This window comes from Pteropus alecto, unplaced genomic scaffold (genome assembly GCF_000325575.1).
Source record: "Pteropus alecto unplaced genomic scaffold, ASM32557v1 scaffold63, whole genome shotgun sequence".
Taxonomy (NCBI): domain Eukaryota; kingdom Metazoa; phylum Chordata; class Mammalia; order Chiroptera; family Pteropodidae; genus Pteropus; species Pteropus alecto.
In genome coordinates, this window is record NW_006434897.1 from 6778202 (window position 1) to 6787514 (window position 9313).

Genomic DNA, 9313 nt, shown 5'->3' on the forward strand with positions numbered 1-9313 from the left:
GCAGTAGGCAGGGTATACCTTTGATTCTTATTACTAAGTAAACCAACTTGGCTTGGTTTATGAGAAATAAACCGGCCTAAAGACATTAGTTATAATTATGCAAAAATATATAGATTATTTCAAGAGGAAATAGGCACCAACAGCAAAAGAACACATGGATCATTCTAATTTTATTTAAATTCCTTTTTAAATAAGGAGAAATATGGGTTTTTAATTTACAATGTAAATTTTAATTCTATCTTTATTACATTAATTTACTCTAAAAAGAATTCAAACTAATTTTATAAATTATTTTTGGATTAGAAAACATATTTCTCATTACAGAAATTTAGTTAAACAGAAAAATGTGGAAAGAAAGATGTGGTGGATAAAATTTTCAGTTGACCTCTCAATCACCCTGGTTCTTGTGGAATTACTTCTTCTCTGAATGTGAGTAGAACCTTTGAGTATGATGTGATATAATTCCCATGATTATCACATGAGCCCTTTAAAAGCAGAGAGTTTTCTCTGGCTATAAGCAAAAGGACAGATCAGAGAGGTTAGGAGAATGAGAAGGATGGCTTTGAAGATGAAAGACTATATGGAGAGATATGAATCTGCTTCTAGAAGCTAAGAACAATGTTTGGATCACAGTCAGAAACAAACAAACAAACAAACAAACAAACAACAACAACAAAAAAACCTTACAGGTACAAGGGACTTAGAGGTCTTACAGGTACAAGGGACTAGAGTCTGTCGATAATCCATATGAATCCCCTTTCTCAGTCCTGAAGATGAGAATATAACTTGGCTAACACCTAGATTTCAGCCTTGAAAGACTTAAGCAGAGAATGTACCTCATGCTGCCCAAATGTCATTTAAAATGATTACCTAATATTTTGACATTGACATGAACTTTACCTAACCACTTTCCTGTTATTGAGTATTGAGATTGTTTAGGGTGTCATAATATTTTAGTTAGGAGTATAGACTACTTAAATTTCTATTTCAACTCCATTATAATCTTGCTGTATAATTTTGGAAAAGTTACTTAACATTTCTATGCTTCAGTTTCTACAAATGTAAAATCAGTTTAATAATTGTACTTATTTCTTAGAGTTAGTGTGTGGAATAAACAATATATATAGATATATTTAGAAAAATTACTGGCATATAGAAAATTTCTCAATAAATGTTAGCTATTTATATTGTAACCCATATATTTTTCTTGTTTTTACAATTGTTATGACAAATGCCTAAATTAGAATTATAATAGCAAATAATTAAATCACTGAATCAAATCATTGTACATAGTAAGAACAAAATCATTTTCTATAGCAAAGTAGCTTATAAATTGTAACCCACAGAGAAACTTGAAAATGGTGAGAATCTTTTTTTTTTTAATGGGAGGGACAATTTGCAAAAACACACATAGTTGATTTGTACTTTAATCTTAGAATTTGAAAAATGTTTGAGCTCATGCTTTACCCAAATTGAGACCTATTTATAATTCTTTATTTCTATGGCTCAAATAACTTCTTAACTCGTTTGCCTATTCTGAACTATTTTAAATTACTATTACAAGCCATTAGAAGAAAAGAGAAATATGTCCCTAAAAATGTAAAAAAAAAAAAAAAAAAAAATTGGTGGCACATACAATGCCATCAAATTATGAATCAATAGGATGCCAGGTACAAATACAAATCAAAGGAATAAGAAGATGCTCTCACTGTCTGGCATACCCACATTAGCTAGAACAGTCGTTCCCAAACCTGGGATCTTGATAAAAAGTGAATTTTGATTCAGTAGCTCAGGCATGGCGCTCAGCCTTCTGCAACTGTAAAAGGGCCCCCAATAATTCATGTCGTTGCCCAACAGACCATCAAAGAAATAGAGTATCATTATCAACCACTGGAACTGCAGGTTCCCATGGCCTGTTTGCCATAGACTGAGGACTTTAATTGAAGCTGATTTCACTAAGAGTTTGGTCAAATTTCTTGGAAATGTTTATAAGTGAATATAATTTACAAAGCTTTCAAATCAGTATGATTTTAAAAATCACTTTTAACTGTAGAGCAGCATAGCTTCCAAGATCAACATTGAAAACCCTTATTTATCAGAATTCAACTCTTGTACCTAGCTAGTGACTTAGAGATCACATGTGGAGTATAGGCAAGGTTACTTGGAGAATGTCTTTACTACAAATAAACCACTTAATAAATTCAATAGTCCAAGGACACTCAAAAAACAATATTGACTCAAATCCCATTGGTAATTCTTGGGCCACAGCCAATTATCCCAGAGAACCTGCTGTAGAGGCATATTTGCACTGGCTTTGCTTTTAAACCTATTTTATTTACAGCATGAATTGAAATTACTAGGCCGTAATAAGCTTTATCTTTTTAATTTCCTTCTTTTAAGTTCCCGTCATGATTTTCCTCTTTAAAAGCTTTTCCTTTTGTTTGATTAATTAAGCAAATTTATATACCCATTTACAAGGCATTTCCCCAAGTGTTACTGGAAAAACTAAGCATACATTTTGCACTTCGCATAAAGAAGGCTTGAATTATAAAAGATCCACTTAAATGATACATAAAAGTTCCCCTTTACAATTAATATGCACACAAAGAAAGCTACAGCTAGTAGGTTAGCCCTGGATTAAAGTGCTTTCACCGGATCCATCATTTTCTCAGCACCAGGCTCTGGCTGACTCTGCTCTTAGATAATTAAACAAAGCTCCTATTAGGTTTAATTTCATTAAATGAACTAAGCATTTTCACTTTATCTCTAATCTGATGACAACTTGTATAAGAAAATGGAAAATAAAGTAAATTCAGTTATTTTCAATTTAACTTCATAAGCAAAAGAAAATCACATTTGCAGCTTCTTGTTTTCAGGATATATATCTTTCGCCTTGATGGTCCCAGTTCTGGTGAAGAATGTATCTGAGATTGAATGGTTCAATGTTGTTTGGCAATACGTGGGTAGAATTTTTGTTTTTAATTGACAAAGCAATGAGACAATAGTTAAAGATAAATTCTTCACTCTTCATTTTAATATAAGAGAAAATAATCCAAAAGTTTATGAAAAGAATGGTAAGATATTGTCATATAGACCACAAAAAGATATATAAACCAAAAATTCATGCAGATTCAGCTACTGTTCGCTTCCTTTGTGGGAATAACTTTAAAATGCATAGAATCTCTTACTGCTCCACAATGGTTCAAAGCTAATAGTGACAGAAAAAGAAACAATGACTTGGCTCTCTTCAGTATGTGCTGTTGTCTGAAGTAATTGAACTGAAACTTAGATTTTGTTTCATTTACTCTGCTCTTACGGACAAAACTAATGGGAAAAACCATGGATATCGTATGGGGACCTCACCTGAATGTGGGCTGGGGATCAGAGAAAGAAGCCATGTATGAGTAGACTGCCTTGGGCTGCAATGAGATATGTGTAGAAAGTGCCTGGCTTACAAACAATCTTTATTTAAAAATGACTGTCACTTCCAAACTTGCAGTATTGGGTAATCTGTATATGTAAAAGAGGAAGTAGCTAGGAAGCTCTGGAAAGAAGAAGTAATTTAAACAAGCTGACCTAGCAATTCTGGAATACCTGAGTGCTCCTTCTACCCAAAGTGTCTCCCCTGTTGTCCCCCCCCAATTGCCATTACTGCCACCACACTGCCTGATGGTTCCCACTTCATACCGGTGCACTCTCTGATTGTTCCTTAACAAGAAATCCAACTGAAAAACTAAATATTCTCTTTTCAAAGTGAACACATACTTTGGAAGGAATAAGGAGTTCTTGGTCTTGTAGTTACTATAAGGGATTTTGTTTATTCAGATGCCTGCACTCCACATCAGAGATAGGTCATACTCATTAGGCTGAAGCTTAGCTCAACTGGTAATACAGATGCTATTAGAAAATTAAGCACTCTGGAATGGAGAAAATATTAGCGACTTATATAGCTTTGGAGAATTCAGAGGGAAGAGATTCAAAAAAAATTCTTTCCTATTTCAAAATTTTGCCTAAAACATATCTTAGAGTAGGGAGGAGAGACAGTACATCCCTTCTCCCTATTTTCTTTCTTTCTTCTCCTTCCCCCACTCCTCTCCTTCCTTCTTTTCCTAATCTTTTTCTACTTTCCCAACTCCATCCTACCTCTTCTTAATTCCCTTTTATCTGTCCTCTCCCCTCCTTCTCTCTCTCTTCCTCTTTCTGTGCCTACTATCTCCTTCCATAGATTAACCCCACGGAATTATAGTTCTAGTTATTTACTGGTCCAATAGACTTCAGCAGTTTGTGCGAAAAAACTAACTGCTAGGTATACTGTTTTCATGGAAAAAAAAAAATTCTAAAAATGCAATCAACCAATCTAGCTGTGTACCTCCAGAACTTCATGTGTCCCGAAGCATAGAGGTGCTACCAGTGCAGTTCTTTACACTAATTGACTTAGCTCAAAGACATGATTTAGGTTTTGATGGAGTCTGAAGTTTACAGATTGTTCAATGCTCCCCACAAAGAAAAAAAATGCAAATACACAATTAGGTACAGAGTGTCTATTTAAAAGAGAAAAGAAACCAAAACAAACTGTTGGAGGCTTGTAAATTCAGGTCCTTTTTTCTTCTAAGTATTTTTAGAAAAAGTATTAGAAATGTTTCATAAGAAAGAATCCTGGTTGCAATTTTGTTTCTCTTCGCAACCTAGAACACCTCACAAAAAAGTCCAACTCTCAGAGGCCCAGGGAAGTGACAGGCCCTGGAGCTTGAGTTTCTTTAGCTTTATACTAAATCTACCTCTGCTTATCTTACCCATATCCTTTCAGAATAAAGTAATTTTCCTCTCTTTCAATATAATAAGAGAATGGACAATTAAAAAAAACCAGGTTCTTTGTGTATTTATATTTAAAAATGTCAGAGCTTACAGAATGCCATTATTAATGGCTGTATACATTTTTTTCAGAAAAAAATGTTTATATTTGGTATGTAGTAATAAAAATACTTAAAGATTTAATGCCGTTACCATAACATTCTAATTATTTTTAATTATTTAAATACTTGTCCATTCTACATTCATTAGTTTGCCATGTTTATTTATCCTAGTTGTAATATGCCCATACACTAAATAAGGCAAATGTGATATGACGTCTATCAAAAATTAAACATATGTCCAATCTAGTTTTGTTCTTTTTTTTTTTTTTTTTATATAGTTTGAAAATTTGGGGGATGCACAAAACTGTTCATTTCCTTTAAAATTTTTCCAACAGCTTGAATACTACATTAGTAATTTGGAAAATAAAGCCTCTAATACCATGTATCACATTTATTATTTTAGTAGAAAGTTTTTCACACTTCATCATTGAACCAAGAATTCTGTCATCTTGTGAAAAGATAGCAAAATTGCCTACACTGGTGAGATTTATAAATTAGAGCCGAGTGTGAAGGTAACATGATGAGAAAAGCACATTAACCAACTCAGAGTTCAGTACAAGATTAACACTTCTGCCTAGATGTGTGTGAGAGGTTGCTAACACAAACTGAAGATTCAAAATTTAAGACAAGGAGTCTTCAATTACTCAGTTACATGCTTAAAAACAATTTCTGAAAATGACAAGCATAACAGATCTTGTATCTAAATTTAAAATAATATTTTTCAGATATTTCAAATAGAATTTACCTTAATCCTAAATCAGATTCACCAGAAACCTGGCATTTTTATGCCTCTCCCTCCGTGAAAGTAAAGTAAGGTGTTAAGGTGAAGCACAGGAAGCTTAATTAACAATTGGAAGAGCAAGAGAAAATAGACTAGAACATGGCCTTAGCTGTCAGTATAGGCCACCCAATGCATGCCTTCATCACAGAAAACTCAATGGAGCTTTTACATGCAGACAAGCTTACCTCAATTATCCTAGATTCCACATTCTCTCTAATGGCTCCCAACTGTAGGTTCTTAACTCATCTAGCATCTCTCTTTTCATGAAAAAAAAAAAAAAATGGTTATCATTCTATGTATGTGTACCCTTCTTTTGCCATCTTCAAGCCGTATGCCACTAATTCTCTCTTGGTATCTCTAATAATAACAAAATTAGTAGTACTTGATACTTTTTTATGGTTTACTACAGATTAAACACTGTACTAAAAGCTTTATATTTTTTATCTTATTTAATTTCCCGAACATCTATGTGACTTAAGTATTGCTTTTACCCAGTTTTTCAGATATGGAGGGTTATTTGCCTCTTCTTTACCTTGTTCTAACTCTGTGCTATATGTAAATTTCTTCCTTTCCATTAAAAAGTACAGTTAAGTCCTTTTCCTCTTTTCTTACTTTCCTGAAGTTATCTACTCCCTTTTCTTACCTCACCATAAAATAATGCACCTTTAACTTTACCTCTTCCTCAGGCCAGCTATTTATTTCCTTTTCATTCAGTGAAAAAAAAAATTTGTTTGGAGTAGCCACTTATATGTTTTTTCTGTCACCAGTTTGAATCTCTGGTTTATTTTGATCCACTGCATCTGGTTCAGGGCCTGCTAACTTGTCAAACTGCCAGTAAGAAATCAGTGCTACTGCTGAGTCAAATGGTCCTCATTTAGTCCCTGGACCATTCAACTTCTGTATAGCAAATAATATCTCAAACTTAACATAGTTATACATATAGACTCTTAAACTAGAAAGCTCATAATTACCTGTACTCTCCACTGCCTGTAAATAGCTATCTATTGCTGCTTAACAAATGTAGTTCTCTAAAAGATGATGCATTTATTTGACATTTTCTGCCAGTTGGGAGTCTGGATATGACTAAACTGGGACCTACTTTTAGGGTCTTATGATGTTGTAGTCAAGGGGTTGCTAGGGCCTACTGTCTCATTTGAGACTCAGCTAGTTGTAGATCCATTTGAAGCTAACTTGGGTTGCTGAAGAATTCAGTTTTTTGAGGCTTGAGTTCCTTACTGGCATATTTTGTAACTTTGGCTAATCAATATCTGATGAAAAAGCCAACCTGAGTTGGTAATGACATCATTATTATTTAGCTGGTATTTAGCAAGCATTTCATATGTGCCAAGCACAGCTTTAAATTCTTTCATGTTTTAACTCATTTAATCATCACAGAAATTTTATGAGATAACTAGCATTATTGCCTCTGTGTTATGAAAAATCTGACAGGAGTAAGTTAAGTGAATTGTCCAAGTTCACATAGGTAAGTAATGGAACCAGAGTTCATAAATAAATCTTTGAGTTAAGAATTCATATTTATAACCACCCAACCATAATGAATTTCTTATAGAAATAATTTATTCTTTTAAATTTGGAAAAGTGAAAAGAATGCTCATGAGGAAGTAGTATTTAGATTTGCAATGAAACTAGAATTCATTAAGCAATCATTCTTTTTCTTTTCTAATTTCTAAAGCCACTGAACTTTATGTCATCAATAAAATCAAGACAGTCATTAATGCTAATAAGTACTGTAGCCCACACATTCTGATATATCAATCTTAGGGAAGATGGTTCAGTCATGAATAGATCTATACTTATCAAAAAGAAATGAGGTGCAGTGAAGGGATATTGTGAAAGGAGTCAGCCTGAACACTGACTGGTACTCGTATGAATATTCTGCTTATTCAGATGGATTTGAATAAGTTCCTAAAATTAGGGAACCAGCTGTAGTCAGGTGATGCTCCATCAGTATTTCCTAAACACGTGTCCAGCTTTAGTCATGTTTGCCAAAGACAACTATACCTAGACACTGGGGATATTTTGCTTTTAGATCAAGGTGAGATACTAGAGGAAATAGGCTATCAATGTCACTTCTTTGATCATTGATGGTAGGGGAAAGGGGTTTGCAATAAATAGACAACTATTAAAGAGTATAGCTATTGTATGTGCTACCTTGGATTGTCAACATTGAGTGAATATGTTCCAAACTATAGAGCAGCTAGCAATGCAATGCACATAACTTTGTAAAGTTTGATTTCTTGATTAATAAAGAGGAGGTGAAGAATACTTACTTTATATTAAATGTTAACTTGTTAAAAATTAGATAAATTAATATTAAAAAGAAAACAGCCCAGATTCTGACATCCTGGCGGAGAGTAAGAACATAACACATACTATTTGTTAATAGTAGTCCTTATAATATTGTTATGATAATTAAATAAAATTTTATATATACTATTCAGCTTGATAAATGATATTTGTTATTATAACATTATCAAATTTATTATTAGTTATCATCATAATTACAATATTATAACAAACTTTCATTAAGTATTTGCTTCATGACCAACTTACATATAGTCCTTGCAAAAAAACACATTTTAGTAAGATTTTAGAAAATAAAGATTCTATCTAGGTTACCATATATATTACTAGAAAGTCTGGCATCATTTAATTAATATTGAGAAACAACCCGAATGTTCATAATTGGGTTTCTGCATAAAGATTAGACATAACAGGGGCCTTCCTCTTCAAAGTCGACCTTTCTTCAAAAAGCAATTTTATACATACTCAAAGTCATGCTAAAATATGTAGAACATATATTCAAATAAAATATGAGTTCTCATATTGCCTGTATTAGTGGAGCCTTGGCAGTTTTACTCATAAACTCTGTAAGCCAAATTCTTTAGGTCCTGAATATTATTTGGCACCATGTGGTAGGTTTTTTGTGACCATAGCTAAATATCAATAGGACTACTTTGTGATCCCATTTAATAACAGGATTGAGTGAAAGAAGATGCTCATCACCAATGGCATTATATTCATGTTATTAGTTGATGCTCTAATAAGCTTCATATTAGAAAATAAAAGAAATGGTTTCATTTGGAAAATTTTAATTATTATCTAGCAGATATTGACACCTAAAAAATGGTTGAAATTAGTAACATCTCTTTTTTTTATTTTTTATTTTTTTTAGGCGAGACAACCCTTGGTTGACCTCACAGATTGCAAGGACCTTGTCAGCTTACAATTCCTTATTTTTTATTCTTTACGCATATAGCACCTATTCTTCCTAGGTGGTCTCTCATCCAAGTACTAACCAAGCCCGACCCTGCTTAGCTTCCAAGATTAGACGGGATCGGGTTTGTTCAGGGGGGCATGACCATAGACATGACATCTCTTGATATGGCCCACTGGACAAGATACACACAAAGGCAAGAACATGACTAAACACTGAGCAAGTTGATCAGTGTTGCTCTCATTATCTGTTAAGTTTTAGAAATTAATGATTAGTTTCTTCTTGTATGACCAGAAATGAAACATGAACATATTCTTCAGCTAAATCTCAGACGTAATTTTTGCCAGGCTCTCGCTCACACGAGGCAAGTTTCACCCAAAA

The 9313-nt window shown here is 33.3% G+C and overlaps 1 pseudogene; it reads right to left on the reverse strand.

Annotated features, from left to right (window-relative positions):
• Positions 1–8965: 8965 nt before the first annotated feature.
• Positions 8966–9084, reverse strand: LOC112478904 (annotated as a pseudogene).
• Between the last annotated feature and the right edge of the window lie 229 nt (positions 9085–9313).